The sequence below is a fragment of the Equus quagga genome, chromosome 11, assembly GCF_021613505.1.
Source record: "Equus quagga isolate Etosha38 chromosome 11, UCLA_HA_Equagga_1.0, whole genome shotgun sequence".
NCBI lineage: Eukaryota > Metazoa > Chordata > Mammalia > Perissodactyla > Equidae > Equus > Equus quagga.
In genome coordinates this window covers 22,598,655-22,618,268 of record NC_060277.1, presented here as the reverse complement: position 1 = coordinate 22,618,268, position 19,614 = coordinate 22,598,655, and the positions used below count along the sequence as shown (strand labels likewise).

The window sequence follows — 19,614 nt, the reverse complement described above, 5'->3', positions numbered from 1 at the left end:
AATTGGAACTTTTCAATTCGTGAGCTCCTCTAGGGTGGTTAAATGCTTTTCAGGTCATTAACTGCTTGACTGAGGGGGTGCAGGCAGAGCCCTTCAGAGGCAGCTCAAACTCACGCAGTCCCAGAAGCATTTCTCACCCCACGTTCAGCTTCTCTTATTCTGAATCCCCTCAGTTCTTACAAATACCCAACCCACATGACAGGGTCGGTCACCCTGTTCACTCCTTCTTTAGACACTCATTGCTGCCGGGGTGGTACCTAGAGGTACCACAGACAAAGCTCGGCCTTTAAGGAGCTCCCAACCCGCAGTGGCCTTATGAGGCATTCTTCAGACTGGCAGCCAACAGCCTTTATCCTTTTTGGTACAAAGTCCGAGTCAGAAAACAAAAAAATATGTATAGTTTGTGTTTTTAAGTTAAAAAATGAAGAATTTCACTTGGTTCAGGAAAAGAGACCCCTTTATTGATGAGAAAAATGAGGCTTGGAGAAGAGAAAAGATTGGCCTGAGATCTTAGAGCAAACGAACAGGAGAGCTGAAGTAAGAATTTAATGCATTCCACCCAGGGCTTCCTGCCCCATTTACGGAACCCTCTCATCGGCCTGGCACTGGGTTGTACTGGGAACACAAATGAACAGACCTGCCTCCTCCATCAGCGGGAGCTCCCCCTCTGCTAGTAGCAGGATGCCCCTCTGCCAGGACCACATGAGGCCGGCAAGCCCTGCAGCCTAGGCCAGCACCAGGCATTCCTGGACTGCCCACCAGGTGCTCCAGCTGTTCTCTGCAAGGTCACCCTGAGGTGGCTCCTGACACCCAAATGCTCCAGCCTGCTGTGGGCCTGGCCCAGGAGGGCCACAGTGCTCACCTCCATAGGGAGTGCCTTTGCCAACCCCTGGCTTCCACGGCCAAAACCTAAGTGCATGCAGGTTCTAACAAGGCTCCCTTCCGCCTGGCCCTGACTAGAGACTTTTATTTCCCTGAGTCCCCTTGGTTTGTATGAGCTAAAAAGGCCACGACTGAAAGTAGAACATAGACCATTCTGCAGAAGCCAGGGGCTTGCATGAGGTGGAACGTCAGGGGTGGCTCATAATTGTTCTAGAACGAATTTCAGATAGTATACTTCCTCAACTTAAAATAAAGGTACATTGTCTGCAAATGCGATAGCTCTAGTTAAGGGAGAAGATCATCTCTTACACACAAATTCAAAATGAGAAATAACTCCAAGTCATTCCAGGATGACAAAGTGACAGCCCCTGAGTGGCCAGGGAATCAAGGAATGCAACTCAGAACCGCTGAAAAATTAGACCCAAGGCAATGTGATTGGGCAGCGGAGTCTGGGGCAGAAAAGGATCCTGTGGGTGATCTTTCATGGGAGCCCGAGGCGCCTGGGAGACGAGAAGCACAGGCAGAGAAGACTCTGCCAACATTGGCAGAAAGAATGAATTCACGGTTCTTTCACACATCTCCTGCAGCAAGCAGCTCTTCTGGATAGCCCAGCCCTCAGTCTGAGCTCCCAGAGCCCCTTCTGTACCGCTCCATCACATTGTATAATAATCACCTGTGTACTCATCTGTCACATTCATTTTTGTCTCAGCCGAGTCCAGCATGGTGTCTAACACTCAGAGGGCACCAAAAAAATGTTAAGTTAATGAAAGCATGACCTGTTACACACTGACTGCAATTCAAAGGTACAATCAGGACCAAGGTAAGCAGTAGCCCTCTGAGAGTGGAGGAAAAACCAACGATGAATGGACTAAAAGGAACTTTCCCTTAACCAGTCTGAAGATGGAGTGCTACCCACCCCTCACCATCCCTGAAGGCTCATCAGCCACGGGACAGCTGTTCCATTCTATTTCTAGGGTGGGGAAACATATCTTACAGCTAAAACATATGTGCCCATAATTATCAAAATTGAGTGTTACAAATAAGGGACAGGAAAAAACAGCAGGTTCACCTAAGTGAACTAAAACTTTCTATTTCATATAATAGCTCCATCTCCAACTCAACCTCTCTCTTAGAAACCTATGGACTCAGAGTCACAATCCCAAGTTCAAAGTGGACCAAGTCCTGGGTCCCAATGGGAAACCCTTTCTAATGCACAAGGCATGTGCTCTGAGTGCAAAACTTGTCAACTTACTTTTTCCACGTCTACATCAGCATCCTGCTTCTTCAAAAAACTGTAGAAGAAAAAAAACAGACATCAGAAGAGAACTGAGCACGCTTCGCCTGTAAACCACCCACAAAGTACCACCATAGAATTTCCATTTGCTGCAGACAATTTGCCCACAAATTTTTTTCTTGTTCACACAATTGTTGCTAAGTCACAATTGCCACAAACACCTGCCTGCAACTGCAAAAACCTGGCCCTGTACCAGGCAAGGAAGCCAGCATGAGATTTTAACTTTCCAGAGCCGGGAAAGATAAGGATGGAGGTCTTGAGTGTGTACACACACACACACACACACACTCCTCTTCTTCAGAGTGCCTACAAGTCATCCATGGTTGGGACACATGAAAAATGAATCTTCCAAGGTCTTGTTCAACTTACCCCTTGACAATCTCCCTGAAGCCCCCAGCCCATATCTGCCCCATTTCCTGTCTGGCTGTGGGTGGGCCTCACTACTCAAACAGCCTTCTTGGGATGGCTCCTCTTTCCCATCAGCTGGGGGTCCCCTCTCTGGGAGGTTTGCCAACCCACCAGCCTGCACCAACTTGTCCACAGAGCTGCAGCCCCAGGATTACCTTGTGCCAAGCCCCCTGGCAAAGCAGAATGCTGACTCTCATGGCACCCATGCCCACTTCACATTAATCTTTAAAGTGCTAGGAGTAAGGTGCCAGATTTCCAATTTGCTTATACACTCTGCCAATATTGTGGTACCTCGTTTACTATTTGCAATTTCAGCTGTTTGAACAAAGCTTCAGTTTTAATAAGGTGTGTAAAGAGAACAATAAAAATGGTTGAGTGGAATTATGTTGACAATAATATGTTAGGGCAGAAAGTGAAAGGTTTGAGGAATCTAAAAACAAAAAAGAAGCAGAAACAAATTTTCTTATCTTCGTAGAGACTCAAACTTTTTTTCAGTATGATTCTTAGCATCTTACTTCTTGGTCCGTGGTTTAAAATACCCCCATCATAAATTACTATCCCCATTAAAACCATCCCCCCACACGCACACAAAAGAGAATTTTTATGATGTTTAAAAGGATGCATAATTAACAGTAACATCTTTGTTTTGTTTAATCAAAGATGACTCAGAATGAAGGAAAGAAAAATGACCATGGAGAAGAGAATTAGCAACTCACATATTATCTTCTGCAGATGGGCATTCAAATCATGAACTCAGCACAGACATGCAAGAGAACCAGCCCAGAGGCCGGAGAATGTGCTCACGAGCATGCCACCACAGCTCGTACCTTAGCAACCCACATCACCTCCTCTCCTTCTTCCTTCTGAGACATGCTGTCCTGTCCTAACCAAGGAGACACCACCAGGCAATACAGGCCTTTTCTTCTGGCTGACCCACTGGGGATCTAGACACTGCTGATCTGTAAAAAATGGGAATATCCTCTGTCCAGAAATTTTAACTGGTCTCCCTAGGACCAGCAAAGAGTAATTCAGTACTCTGAGAACTTTTCACCAAAGGGAACATATATACAGTGGAAGTCTGACTTCCATTTCCAAAGAGGTTTAGGAAGGTTGTCACTCTGATTTACAGAATGGAATTTTCTATTTGCAGGCTGAAAGACTCCTTTATCTGGCACAGAAACAGCATTTGGAGAATCATCACCCTTTTCCAAGTAGTGAAGAAACTTAACCTCTCTCACGCATACAGCACAACTGCAACCACACAGGATGCCCAATTCAACAGCAGGCTCTGAAAGAATGAGTCTTCCCTCCACCGTACTTTAGAAACCGGTACCAAAAGGAAAACTGAAAACCTATTTGGAGCTGCTGGCACAAGGAATCTTACTGGTGCACAAGGAATCTTATCCATCCATACATCTATGTGGCATCATCCAAGTTGTTTTTCACGCTTACTAAACAGATGGAGTTAATTAACGAAGACAATCCATATATGCATCATCCTGCAGCCATAAACCAGAAGGATGTCACAGCTTTAACTTCAAAGACTCCCAGCAAGCACACGCGGCCTGAGATATTTTTAGACGCCAGTTCCATTGTTTCAAAGAGGATACGGTAGGATGAAATAGAATTTCCTAAAAGTAAAATTCACACGGCAATCCCTTCTAGCATGAAGAATGGCATTTGTTTTCAAAACTAGGTATATCTTTCTTAAATCAAGGCTGTGTCTCTGAAAAGTTGAGAATAAATAAATTTTAGTCATCCAATGTTTAAGTGAAATAGAGTTGCATTTTACTTAAACGACTTTTATATTCCTAAAAAACAATTTTTTTAAGAAATTGACCAATTATTCTCCGACTTTATCTTTACTCTAAATCCAGATTTCTGGAATATCCAAGTTTTAAGTTTCTAAAGCTTAAGGCAAGATAGACCCCTCCCTCCCAATATGTGTGTGTGTGTGTGTGTGTGTGCGTGTGTATGAATACAGATGTGAATATGTAGTTAGACAGACATTTGAAATAGTTGACCATGTATTCAATTGTGGGCTTGTGGGCATTAGGGCATTTTCCATGCTTTTATTCTTCCTGCTGAAGTAGTGCTGATGTTTCGTTTGAGAATCATGACTGAAGTGACCCAGATTCCCCAGTGGAAAAGGCTGATTTGTAAATGTTGCAAATGTGTGCTCGACTGCAGGAACGGAAGCCAGAGGACGAGGCCCTGACCAAAAATGAACCACTCCCAACTGTTTAGATCAGATCAAATCCTCCATCTTTGGGAGAATACACAAAGATTTTTATTTTTAGAGAAAACTCTAAAAATAAACCTTCGAACTCTCTCCTGATATGGCCATCCCTCCAGCCCCCACTGCTCTTGTATTTCCAGATGCCTAGGGGACATCTCCTCAGGCACCTCACCATAGGGCGGTGCAGGCAGAGGAAAAGACACAGTCAAAGAGGCATTAGCCACATGCTCCAGGAATGGCAAGAGGCTTGGTAGTGCTACAGGCCAGAGGGGGCGAGGTGAGAGGACGGTGGTGGGCTGGTGGGAGAAAGGTGAGAAACAAAGGCAGAGGCCAGAGCATGAGAGCGTATGCCAGCTAGGAGGTCCGCCAATTCGGGGCACACGGCTGCACTGCCCAGAGTATTTTCAACCCGTCTTTCTCCTAGGAAGGGGCAGGAAAATAGAGACAGCCCCCAGCAGATTCCTGGCACTGAGCTAAGCGTCATCATTCCTGTCTCACTAACCTTACTGGGGGAGTATATTTTCTCCTAATTGGCCTTCAGGGCCCAGGACAAATCCACTTTTCACTCTTGTTTCCCTATGGTCCCACTTCTATGCAGAAGTAGACTCCTCTCCTCTGTGTCCTCATAGCACTTTACACAGTCCCTGTGTTCACGGTCTCCCCTGCTCGAATGCCACCCGTCTGTGGCCAGGATGGCACAGTGTCTGCAACACAACAGGAGCTTGTGCCATCTCTGCTGATGGAGGGGTGAAGGGTGAAGAGGAGCGGTGACAGAGTAACTAAGGAAGAACTGACCAACAGAGGTGAAAGAAACAAAACGGCCCTGGATCAAGCCGGCCCTGCTCCCTCCTGCATGCGTGAGTAGGAGTGTGTGTTGGGGAGGGTGGAGGGTATGAACCTGGGGAGTACCCGGATAGCACAGACAGCATATAGATAACCAGGAAATGACTTTTGTTTTAGATTTAGTCCTGAGTCTCTAGCTATAAATAAATGACAAAGATCCAATCTGGAGATTCTGCCGTTATTTTTAATATTGCCCAGTGTTTCCTTTTTATTTAAAAAGTATGACTGAGAAACTGAGATTTGACACATTAGTCATGATCACATCTCATATGTGATGAAGGAGATTTACGGGCCATGATGAACCCAAGATTTACATCGTGGTTTGGGTTTTTGTTCGATTATTTTAAGAAAAGGAAGACTGAGAGAGAAATGAGATATACTTTTCTCTTGCCACAGAATCTCCTCTATTCAAATCAACCCTTTTCACTACTTGCAAAAGATTTAAAATATTCATTGACCTGCCAAAAAACATCTGCACACTACCAGACACGTCTTCACACATTCACATCTGAATGGCTTCTTTCTGCTCCAGTGATCATAGCTCTATTCAATCAAAACTAAAGTGAGAACCTCAGAGCTGTACGTGGTGTGATGTCAGTGGCGACTGAGGATAAAATGGCCATTTGATAGCAACTTCCATCTCAAGCGTGTCAACAGGGACAGTGTTCCTTCGGTTATTCTTAACTTAGGCTCCAAGGCACAAAAAAGACCAGGCAGGGCCAGACTCTGCCACAATTCCAAAGAAAGCTGAGACACACACAGAGCACACACAGAAGCTCCTCAATGTTTTCTGGTGAAGGGGCAGCCCCTGGCTCCCCGCCTGAAGCTTGGGAACAGGCCCACTCTCACAGTGGGCTCCCGAGGCCTCCACAGCTGCACACGGACACGCAGGGCAGTGTCTGGGATGGTCCACGCTCAGGGTCACCACGTCTCCTGTGTGCCCAACAGCTGGAGCAGGCCCTGGAGGCAGGATCCAGCTCAGACAAGGCCCTTTGTCTTGGGGTATTCCTCCCTACCCCACTTCCCTAGGAAAACTGTGCTTTCCTCTAGCCATTCATTCTGGCTCCAGACTAGCTCATTCTCCCGTGTCCTCCTGCACACATGAACCTTCTAACAAGGTTCCAGATGGTAGTGACTGCAACCTCTTCTCCCATCTTACCCCACCCCAAGTAAAGGGGCAGTGTGAAGTACACATTCACCATGGGGATGGGCACAGGCCAGTGACAAGGTTGGTAAGAGGTGGATGCCACTCGAAGGACATCTTCAGCACACTGACATCAAGGGAAGCCTTGAAGGAATTCGAAGGAAAGGGTCTAGTCTGCAATAGGACAGCAAAGGTGACTGTGAATGCCTTGAGTCTCCTGCACTGGGAGGACACCATGGGACTCAGCCAATGTCATATATACTTTGTCCTACTCCCTCATTCATTTCTTTTATATACCTCACTGAAAAGGTAACATATGCTCATTGCAAATCTGGAAAATCTGGAACCCCTGTTATGATGTTGGAGCTTTCCCCTTCTGGTCAGTTTTTCTATGCACAATGAAACGTTCACACTCCACTGCAGCACCTCCATCTTGCACGTCACTACTCACAGCACATACAACTTACTTCTGATAGAGGCAAACAAGAAGGGAGCACCCCAGAGACGAACAATGTACCTAGCACAATTAATTTCAGGGTTTATTTCAAGCAGTAAGGTGCAAAACGGAGGCTCTACCATCTAAACATGCCTCTCACCACTGGCCTACGAACTACTCTGCAAAATACACAATTCTGGTCCACGGGGAGGAAGCAGTTGGCTTGGAAACCAAGTTCTATCCCTAGCTCTGCTATTTATTTGCTCTGTGATTGGGTAGGGGGAGGGGATGCAGCAAGGGTCACATATTAAACCACCCACAGGGGCCAGGAAGGTAAAATGAATGAAGGAAGCAGGTGAGAGGATGCAGGGGCGGGTTGAAGACCCTGCCTGTCCCAAGGGACCAACCACAACCCTGCTGGGCAGGCTGTTGTCATGAGAGAATACAGGCTCACTTTCGCCAGACCTTCCAATTTTTTTTAAGAGAATTGAGAAACTTCGTTTTTATACAAAACTGCCCAATTTTAAAATGTTGGCTTAAATTTTTTAAACGCACCCAATAAAACATAAATGAGGGTATGATCCAGCTCACAGACTGATGTGCTATCTTTATAAGTCATAGATGTATCCCTTGGTTTCTCTTTCTGTTAAATAGGAGATTGACTGCTATCTGCCCACCACTTGGGGTAATTTTGGAGCAAGGAAGGGGCTTTATTATCATCTAACAAAATAATTCAAGTACATTCAGATGCACAAAGTAGGGTAACATGATCTCTTATTTTTTTTTTTTTTAAAGATTTTATTTTTTCCTTTTTATCCCCAAAGCCCCCCGGTACATAGTTGTGTATTCTTCGTTGTGGGTTCTTCTAGTTGTGGCATGTGGGACGCTGCCTCAGCGTGGTCTGATGAGCAGTGCCATGTCCGCGCCCAGGATTCGAACTAACGAAACACTGGGCCGCCTGCAGCGGAGTGCGCAAACTTAACCACTCGGCCACGGGGCCAGCCCCATGATCTCTTATTTTTTTAAAACCAGAGTTTACATAAATGCTCATACATGAGGCTTGATGTTTTGTAAAATTATTTCAAATGTATACTTAGGCATGTTGGCTTCTAACTAAACAAAAGAGGCAAATTCTAATAGGCTTAGAGAACAAGGTGGGACCAACTGGATTAGTGGTGGGATGAAGACTGGAATGGCTTGGATTTTTCAACAAATGCTGTGTGGAAAGAGTGTAGACAATCCTCTCAAGAAGTGCTGCAACGAAGGGCAGCAGAGAAGTGAAGTGGCTGCTACCGGTAACACCCTATTTTAAAAATGGATGAAATTACAAATTGAGGTTGATAGAATGAGCATCGTGTTAAAGCAAGCGAACACATCCAAGTGCCAACTAAAGGAATTGCGTCAGCAAAATACTAGACAGTGCTGGGTGCAGTAAAAATTTTATTAGGAAGAGTTAAGAAGCCAAGATCTAGTTATACGGGTTTTCCTAAACAAAAGTCAGAAAAAAATCTTTACTACAACACGCATTGCCCCACATTTTACACTGTGCCATTTCTGTATTTGTCCTTTTTAGCCTACTTCTAGCTGAGTCTCTCTTTGCTAAAATACATTAGTTGCTATGGAAACGATGTCATAGTGTGTAAAACCATTTGCTGTCCTTGGAAAGGCACTCATGATAAAACTGAACAGTAGCATGTTTTAAAGAGATCCAACGGAAAGCAGTTGTGTAAGAACACAGCAAGATCGCAAAATCGTGACTTCAAAACCTTCCTCTACCACCAACACCATATGTCCCAACCACCCCCCAAATCAACCAGAGAACCATCTTTCTTCCTCCTGTATGCCAAGTGTACTTAAAACAAAATCTCTGACCTAATGCTGGTGGAAACAATAGACTCGCTGTAATTCACACTTACTTCCCCGGGTGGGGACTGGCTGGGCGACTGTGGAATCAGAATGGTTTACAGGCTACATAACACCTCTGCTAATGGGAGGATTTAGTTCTGTGATACATTCTGCTGTCCAACTTTGTTATCAGAGATAGAAATAATATTGAGGACACAGAGATTTAGACTTGCATTTCCTTACCACCATGGATTAGCAAGACATTCCCTCTTCTTTCCTTTTCAATTCAAATATTCATTCCTTTGAGAAGATAGACCGAGCAGCTCTCATGTGCCACGCTGGTGAAGAAAACAGACAGGCAAGGTACATGTCCCCTGAAAGCTTAAAATCTAGAGAAGCCAGTTGGGTGAGGGTGGGAGCACGCAAGGCCCCCTGGGCCAGGCCGAAGAGCTAGACTTTATTCCAGGTGCAACAGGAAGACACAGAGGGGTGTTACCCAGCAATGTGGTCTCACACCAATTTTTAAAAGCTCCCTCAGCTGTTGTGGGAAGTGGGATTGGAAGGCAACAGGAGAGGGCAGAGCAGTCATGGTATCAGAAGAGTCCAGACGAAAAGAACAGTGTGAAGCAGCTGGGGAAATGTGATCTCCAACTAGAGTGACCTCATGCCTTGGCCTGTCTGTGAAAGTGCTAGATTATACCTATTGTCCTGGCAGCTGGACAGAGTGAGCATTTGTCCAGATGTTTCATTTTTTTAAACCAAATATTATTATTAATGTTGCATTAAAATGCACCAAGATTGGGTTTGGTAACCTCCACTTGGCCCTCCCAGCTTCTGCCACAGTCTCACCTACCAGTGGGAGAGACGACTGCACAGTGAAGGGAATTTTCAACCTTAACACCAGATTAAGCCTGCAAGGTGACCAATGACAATCCATCTCTCTTCCTGTCCTTTTCCAATCTTGGCGTGAGTAAACACTTCCCTTTCAAGGAAAACATGCAGGATACTCACCAATAAAACAAAAAGAGCTTAGACACAAGCAGCTAAGGGCAGCTAACTCTCGATGGGTAGTGCCCTGCCACTGTCTGCACTGACTGGCTGTGCTGTGACCCATGCTGGGCCCGAGATGCACAAAACACCATCAGAAGGGAAACAGAAAACTACAGGTGTACATGCAATAGTTGCAGGAAACAGACCTTCCCAAGAATGGTAGAAATGCTTTCATTACAGTGTTTTTGTCATTTATTCATGGCTATTCTATTTTACTTTGCAATATCCCTTTCAGCAGCAATGAGCTAAAACTTAATGAAAAACTAAGTTCTGAATTTCTGTTTTTCAGGAAAGTCGATGATGAATGTCAACTTGCACAAAATGGTGGTTGTTACTTATGATCCACCAAAAGGAGCCCTGGTGATATCATTCATTCACTACATAAACCATAAGTCACAAATCTGCTGAAGAAGTCTCAGCAACTACTTCAAATGTTAATAGTTATTGTAACAGACTGTGCCCGAGGATGACAATTTAACATGGCAGCTAAAGAAGGTTCCGTAATACTGCACTCTAGGACGCATGACTTTTCTTTTAGATCAAATGACGGCTATTCTCGGTTGATTCTGCTTATTTTTAACTTCAGGTTTTTTTGTGAATATCTGAAAAGTGAAGTGATAGCTGTAACGTGTTCATTTCATTAGTAGAAGAAAGAAACTTCACAAACAATTAAATGGTTCCAGTTTTATGTTTTAACAGGTGCTTCAAACAGAAAAATCAGTTAATTCCAATAACGGTTTGATTTTTTTCCTTCTATTTTTGGGGATTGAAATAAAGGCTGTGGAAGTTGATTCTGTCAGAGGTGAAACATCTCATGCTATTGTGAATGCTACTGCAAACTGTAAAAAATTTAACACAAGAGATGAAATGATCTGTTTTTGTAGTGTGATGCAAATACAAATTTTGTGATGCTAAAAACAATTGTCCTTACTAAATCAAGAAACCTACGGAGTAGGAAGTTACTTGTTATTGGGTATGACATATGCGTAATTCATAATTGCATTCAAACAAGTGGCTCTGTCCTACCAAAGGCAAAAAAAACTACACATGTAGAAACTGACAAACAGTTAGAAAAACTGAACCACAAAATTTTTGTGACAGTGTTTTGTGAATACAAAAAATGCTTCAGCAAGGCAGTAAACGCCTTCTATTTTACTGCCTGTCATCATGTATCAAAGGTTTTAGAAATGTTTGAGAAATGACTCTAAATCAACCTAGGTGTGCCATAATGGTATGATAAATGAATCCTGTAAAGTTTGGGTGCATTCTGTTCCAAAACAGTTGGAAATCTTTGATCAAAGCAGTGAATCAAGCGCCAAAATGCTATAGCTTCAAGAGCGTTTAGCCATTGACAGTTACTGAAAACAAGGCTTGCAAGTAGGAAGATGTTGAAATTTATCCCAACAAAAGCAAAGGAGGAACTAAACATGTTAACTTATGAGAACTCAAACAGCGCCCAAGGTTTAATTCTGAAGTTGTTTTAGGAGGTTTTGGAGTATCTTGACTTGTGACGAGTTTTGATGGTGCTCCTAGTTGTAACTGGATACTTTCATATTCTGTACCACAATGGAGTGAAATTATAACAATCTATGATTTTCTGTCATCTAAATGTGATAAAACATTCAAAAGGACCATAGAGAAACTTATTTTCATGAGTTTTGTCTTATAAAAATATTTATTGAAGATAAGAATCCTGAATGGGGGTAAAAGACCTGTGAAAATATTGGGGCCAAAATATTTACACACTTCACTACGAAAAAACCTTAGTCTGAGAAAAGCTTCCATTTACTAGAATTTGCTTTGAGCTTACGTGCATCTGTAGAAAGAGCTATTTTCTCAGTTAAAAATGCTATGACGTATACATAGATGGCAATCGAAAATAGTAACAATTTCAGATATTAACTATAAAACACAACTCTCAAGGAGATTGCAGGTAACTCTATGAGAAAATTAAAAACAATTCATTCTTCATAAAAAATATCAGCAACATGGGTACTAAAGATATATGGCTAAAAAACTAACTAAAGAGAGTGAACATGTACCAAATTATTGCTTTACGCTCTTTTTAATGTTTAGATAATCAGTATAAAAAGATCTTTTTGCTCCAATATATATGGACATACGTTTTTAATTTTTAGAAATTTTATTTTTGAGAAAATTTTGAATAGAACTATTGCATAGGTCCAAAATATAAAAATGATCTGTCATTACTAAATCGACGTTTTTTAAAAACTCTGTAATTTTTAATTTTAGTCACTCTTTTCAATAAATGTTATGGTCCCCCATCTCTAGCTCCCTTGGCTCCCACTGACAGATGAGGGAAAATATGAGATATACTTATGTTTTTAGATGTGCTCAAAGTGTCAAAGTTATTTTCATTTTTAGAGATTGGCACCTGAGCTAACATCTGTTGCAAATCTTCCTTTTTTTCTTCTTCTCCTTCTCCCTGAAGCTCCCCAGTACATAGTAGTGTATTCTACTTGCAGCTCCTTCTGGTTGTGCTGTGTGGGACGCTGCTTCAGCTTGGCTTGATGAGTGGTGCTAGGTCCGCGCCCAGGATCCGAACTGGTGAAACCCTGGGCCGCCGAAGGGTAGTGCGTGAACTTAACCACTGGGCCACAGGGCCAGCCCCTCAAAGTTATTCTCTAGTAGGAAAATACACAAGCAGTACCCCAACAGATAGCTTCCCACCTGACTCCACCCCATCAAAAGCACACTCTTTAAAAGATTTCCCTTCCAAAATTACTAGGCATTTCAAGAAAAAGCAGGTTTTAAAACATGTTCTCAAATGCAGCATTGTCCTCGTATAAATGTCAAAGAGAGATGAAATATATTTAAAAAGAGTTAACTGGGTCCCCTCCTCCCTCATTGGAGTGTTCTGCTAACTATTATGAATTATACTTGGAAATGAATCCTTTCATAAACTCATGCTTTATTTAGTTCATGAGAATGGAATAAAAATAAAGAGCTTCTCCCCTTATTGTCAGTTAGAGACTATAATTTCTAGTATTCACCCTGGTACCTTTAAAATATGGAAGTGAAGGATCACATCCAGTTAAAAATTATCTTCTAGTCTCCAGCATCATGGTTAAGTTCATTAGAGAAAGGCCTGAGATTCTAATACTTTCCACTGACCTGAGGCTCCATGGCAACTGAGGTCGTTCCTTCCAGGGCACTCAGAACTGCCACTAGCCAAACAACAGGAAGCCAAAATCCCCACTACACTTTGGAATATCTGGTGGCCAACTCTGCCCCTTGAGAGGACAGATCTTCCCACTGCTTGCCCAAAATGAACCTATTACAGGTATGCTAAGCCACGATTTACTCAAAGGAAAAAGTATACTACAAGAATAGAAGGAAGTAAATTTATCACCATCACCATCATCATCATCCTGTTAAAATACAGCTCAACTGCAGTGTGGCAGGTTTAAAATTTACACCTACTACTTGGCTGTATATAAGAGATGTCACTTCATTTCTCCACAGCTGAATTCAACTTGATCATGACTGTTGCATTTCTGCTTAGGGTGGAAAAAGCAATCTTGCTACTTCAAGATAACTTAACCTCTTTGGATTTAAAATTTTAGTTGCTTCAGGGCAATTAGTCAAATTAAACTCATCTCAAACTGCCTCTCAGGGCTGTGTTCTTTTTCCCTCGCCCTCCTCTCCCCAGGGGGGAGATTACAGACCCCACATGATGGAGAGAGGAACTGATCCAGGTGCTGCCCTCCAGGCCCTCACTGGCCTCCCTGGGATGTCTCATCCCCTTGTCTTTGGGTATTGGCCTGGTGGTGCTGATGTGACTGGCGGGTATGTGCGGCCACAATCCTAGCCAGTTTCCAGCACTGAGACTGGAACGGTTCATCCTGTGACCTCTTCGTTCTACCCAGGCCTCTCCCACCCAGCTCTTCAGCATCTCCACATCTGCGCAAGGGGGCCTGCAGGACCGTCAGGATTTCTCCTACGCCGCGCATAGGCTTTGGGGAATTGGGAGGGGACGTCATCTCAGGGCTTGTTTCTGCCTAAACATGTCCCCTGTAGGGCACATTATAAGGTAGTTTCCTTCCAGAGTTCCAGACAGGAGACAGGGTACAAATGCTCTCTGCGTGTAGGTTCTCCTCCACCCACCTGGAGTGGGGGACCTCCGTGACCTACTCATCTCTTATCTTTAGTCTTCTCCTAATCCCCACAAGCTCCATCCTCCATCCCAGGAAGGTATTTCCTGCTTCCTGCGGCCTCCCTCCTGCACGGCTCACTGTACAATACATGCCAGGCCCTCTGAGATCGGGCTCCTTGGAATCCACAAACCATTTTTCTTCTAACAAAGCCTGCCTCTTTTAAATGAAGGCCTAGGCTAACTCCGGTCTCTGAAACATGCTCAAGGGCCTGTTTTGGAAGTCAAAAGCTGAACAATGTCTTCTTTGTCCTAGACCATATTCTGTCCTCCCCCTGAAGTAATGGAATCCTTAGCCTCAATGGGAGAGACTCCCAGGGCAACGAGAATTAGGAGGAAGGGAAAGTAAATTGAACACCAGTTCAAAATATTATGCCCGCCAAACCAGCTGGTCATGATGCAAGGTCTCAGAGGGCCCGGAACACGCATGCAGGATTTTTAAAAAGTGCAACATACTGACATGTTATTCTTCTGGAAGACACCATTTATACATTTTTGAACCAAGGGCAAACGGGGTCTATAGCTTTCAGTGTCTTGATTTCTTGGTATCCTGAATCTCTGTTCTACTGTTGAGTGGCGATCCATTCAACAGGAAACTACCTTTGTTCAGCATCACTGTAGAACTCTCCGCTTCCCTGGGTTTCCTCTTCCTAAGGCCTTCTCACCTTTGCCTCTCCTCCTCCCTACCTGCTGTGTTCACTCATCATATCCCTGAAACCTCAGACCCTTCCATACCTGATCCATCATCCCAATCCCCCCCCCCCCCCCCCCTACAGCCTGAACCCTACTTTCAGCTGATTTGATTGCTGTTTTCTTTAGTCTCTTAGAACATCCTCCCTACTTGACCATTCAAACCAATTCTCAACCCTAGGTCACCATAAGGTCAGATTTTTCTATTCCAAAGTGACAAGTACTACAAGGCAAAGTTACAAAACTGGGCTAAAGGGAACCATTTAAAATCCCTACAAATTCCACTGGGTCTCACTATTTCTCTATAAAACATTTACCCATCTATTAACACATTATCCTGTATTTTCATAGCTGTTTAGACTTTTTCTAGATTTCCCAAGGTCCTCTCCCATCTCTAAATCTTCCAACCTTGAATGATGGCACAGCCTCCAATTTCACTGAAGTTTCAGGACACTCCATACTTCCGAACTTCTTTCTTTTCACCTAAAAATTTCACTGTATCTTCATCTATCCTGCAGTGATACTTAAAAATCACACATGTAAAGTACTGTGCCTGCCCTTTAGCAGGCATTCAAACTCGCAAATACCTTTCTCATCTGTTCCTTCTCCCTCCCAATTACTGCACATTTTTATCTCTTTGAGAGGATAGTAGGTTGAACAGTGCTCCCACCTCCCACCCCAAATATGTCCATCTGGAACTTGAGAACGTGACCTTATTTGGAAAAAGGGTCTTTGCAGATATAATTAAGGGTCTCAAGATGAAATCATCTTGGATTAGGGCGGGCCCTAAATCCAGCGATGAGTGTCCTTATAAGAGAGGAGAAGGGGATGTAAAGACACACAGAGGAGAATGTCACGTGAAGACGGAGGCAGAAATTGCAGTGATGGGCCTACAAGCCAAGGAAAGCCAAGGGCTGCCAGCAGCCACCAGCAGCTAGGAAAGAAGCATGGAACAGCATCTCCCTCAGGGCCTTCAGAAGGAATCAACCCCGCTGACACCATAATTTTAAGACTTCTGGCCTCCAGAACTGTAAGAGAAATTTTTCGGTTGTTTTAAGTCACCTAGTTTGGGGTAATTTGTAACGGAAGCCACAGGAAACTAATACAAGGGCTCTTTCTACACTTACCACAATCCTGCCCCTACCAATCTTTGTCAACTCACTTCCACCCATTATCCCCTCTCTCCCCAGCCTCACGAACATCACCCTCTGCAGTGGATCATTTCCACATGTTTTAGCTCATCCAGGAGCACTGACAGCCCAGCTGAGCATCCTGGCGGGGAGCAAAGAGCAGGGCTCTTCCCACAGGGGCAGTGCTGGATCTCAAGTGCATGGAAGTGCTGTTGTGGGGGTGGAGACCAGGGTGTCTCATCCCCTGGAAATGGAACATCTGTCAAGCCAGGGATGTGAGATCAGAGAAGGCAGCGGCACTTGCATTAGGCCCCCCCAAATTAGGGACACTTAACACTTTCCCACACTGAACTCTTTCCCCATATGGCATAGTTGGGCCAAGGTACAATCAGAGAATGTTTAGGGCTGCAGTTTTCCAAGCACCAATCCTCCATTTATCACACTTAGTACAAACTAACCGAACTTCCCAGGAGCCACTGGCACCCAGAGAGGCATCTGGTTCTGCTCATTACCGTAGTCCTTATAGCTTCTTCCCCGCCAAACCTCACTGGCCTTCACTGAGCAATTCACAGCCTCTGAGAGAACTACCTCCAACTGTTGGAGGTCTGAAATCAAATGAAAAGAAAGGAGTGGTATGGCACATTATCTAGGCTTTGGCCCCAACTTGCAGACAGAATTAGAAGTTGAGATCATTGCATTCTCACCCAAGGAGGTGGAACAGAAGGTGGAACCTAAAACATTATGTACAACCAAAATATGGATTCTAAACCCCGACTCTGAGCATCTATCAACGCAGGGGACCTAATGTCTTATCTACGAGAAAATTTATTCCAGATGCATCTCATTCTTGAAGTACTGAAAACACTTGTAAGACCTCCCAACTTGGAAGCTTAGAATCATAATCAAGAAGCATTTAACAAATGCACAGTTCAGTGTCATTACACAGCACAAAGCAAATTAAATGAGGTGTGCTTTCAGCCTCCTAGACGCTTGCTACTGAAAATGGACAATATTGGCACTGACACGTACAAAAGTGACTGAACATGAACAAACTGTTTAAACACATGATAAATACATGAAGTAGTGACATTATAGGCCGGCCAAGGGGAAAGTGCATTTTGTCAGTGGCGTGTGATCTCCCACATGTAAGGTGGTGGTTGTGGCAGTGGGGAGGGGGCAGGAAAAGTGCTGGAATCATAGACGGTGCACGAGCAAGGGAGGAAAAAGTTCACTACCGCTTTCCAAAGACCATAACGGAATTTCAAACAACAGTGAACACCAGGTACCCCTGTGCCCCTCCAGGCTGCAGCAGTTGACCTACATCCACAGGAAGTGTTCTGACTGCTCTCCATCCCTCAGATACATTAAACCCGGCATCCAGGTGAAGGCTAGGCAGGGGAAGCCATTAACAAGGAATCACAGAGAGCTTTTCACAGGTAGCTGAGAAGACTCTTAACGAGCGGCTGACAAACACTGCCTGTCGTGTTGCTGCCTCTTTTGTTACAGACATGACTCAAGCAGTCCCTCCTCCTCACCACAGAAAACGTTTCATATGGCTTATTTTCAATCATTCTTTTGAGGGATGTACAAACAGAGGCCATGTTTGGGACACAGTGTTAAATCCTTACTTTACCGTAGGACCTTAAGTCTAGGATAGAACCCTCCTTCCCTGCTAAGGAGATTCTTCAGATGGCGAAACCACCAAGTGAACAAAATTAATGCATGGATTTATGAGCTTGGGTTTGTTTTGTTTTTAGATTCCACATATAAGAGAGATCATATGGTATTTGTCTTTCTCTGTCTGACTTATTTCACTTAGCATAATGCCCTCGAGGTCCATCCATGTTGACACAAAGGGCAAGATTTCCTTTTTTTTTTTTTTTTTTTGAGGAAGATTAGCCCTGAGCTAACTGCTGCCAATCCTCCTCTTTTTTCTGAGGAAGACTGGCCCTGAGCTAACATCGGTGCCCATCTTCCTCTACTTCATATATGGGACCCCTACCACAGCATGGTTTGCCAAGCAGTGCCATGTCCACACCCGGGATCCGAACCGGTGAACCCCAGCTTGCTGAAACGGAATGTGCGCACTTAACCACTGTGCCACTGGGCCAACCCCCAAGATTTCCTTCTTTTTTACGTCTAAATAATACTCCATTATATATATATAAATAAAAACAATCAATGAACCTAAACCATGTGGCTCAGTAGAGAGTAAATCAGGTGTCGTCAGAAACTACAGAAGCTCGGTGTCCAAGGAGATGCCAGCCTAGCCCCATAGATGCTGGGAAACCAGCTCCATATTCCAGTGCCCTGCCCCAGGGCCTGTCTGAGTAAACATCTGCTAAGTATCTACACCATGAAGGACATTGTGCTAGACGCTATAGGGGACCAAAAAAAGGGGGAAGCAGCAAATAACATTTTTGCACACTTGGGGCCAACAATCTCCTGAGAAGACAGGACTCATACGCATAGATTTCGAAGAGACCTGGATTCTAGTCTAAACTAAATTAGCAACTGGATGTATTACCCCGGGCAAGTTACAAAAATTCTCTGCACCTTGGATTCCTCATATCAGGATTTAAGTAACAACATAGGTATCATTTATCAGGAGGCAACTGAGAGACACAAATGTTCAAGGTAAGAGAATGAGGAGACTAGGGGAAACTTTCCAGAGTTGGGATTCCAGCTGGGCCTTGAAAAATGGATAGAATTCTGAGGGAAAGGAAGGATTAGAGGATTCCAGGAAAGGAAAACAAAGGCCGGAACAACATATTCCATATTCACAAGATAGTAGATTGACACCTGTGTCAGTGCAGTAGTGAATGAGGTGGTGCAGGTATGATTAAAAACGTGGAGATGGTGGAAGGCGTGGGTCTTTCTCCTATTCACTGGCTGGTAGTAAAGAGACAAGGCAAAAGAACCCGTATCTACATCAGCTAGCACATCCATTTTGACATGGACCAACACCTCCTCACTGAATCTAGAAGGTATAGGAGTGAAGCAACTGGAATCATTATTTGCAAAGCATGGGAGAGCCTGAAGGACATAACAGGTTAAGAGAATATAGACTGGGCAAAAGGGTATACAAAGGACAATCACAGAATTGGCATTTTCAAGTAGGAGACTTGAAAATGATGATAAAAGATACAGGATGACGGAATGTTAAGAGTTCATTGATAACTTAGCTCCTACATCTGAAAACAATGAAGTGCTCTGTTTGTATTTCTAGGAGGTCAGACAATAAACTAGACAATAAAAAGGTGTAACCTTCCGAACTCTGAGAGCAAACAAGAAGAACCATTAATAGAAACTGGCACTTTTCAAATATCCATGTGTGCATGCGCTGAGCTATAGGCAACACATCACACAATTTCTGGAATAAAATTTAAATTGAAATAAAAATCAAATTTTCCAAGTGACAATATTTGAAATTGTTATTGCTTCTAAATAGATACACTACAATGTGCAGAAATGAAGAA

General features: G+C 43.8%; 1 protein-coding gene across 2 annotated transcripts in view; it reads right to left on the bottom strand.

Moving 5' to 3' along the window:
* The window catches only part of FYN (FYN proto-oncogene, Src family tyrosine kinase), a 204,764-nt gene that overhangs the window by 175,346 nt on the left and 9,804 nt on the right, over positions 1-19,614 (bottom strand). For both annotated transcript variants that reach the window (XM_046675113.1, XM_046675110.1), the window contains exon 2: positions 2,135-2,174. The gene's annotated coding sequence lies outside the window, so the exon portion shown is untranslated. The remainder of the gene's footprint in view (positions 1-2,134; positions 2,175-19,614) is intronic.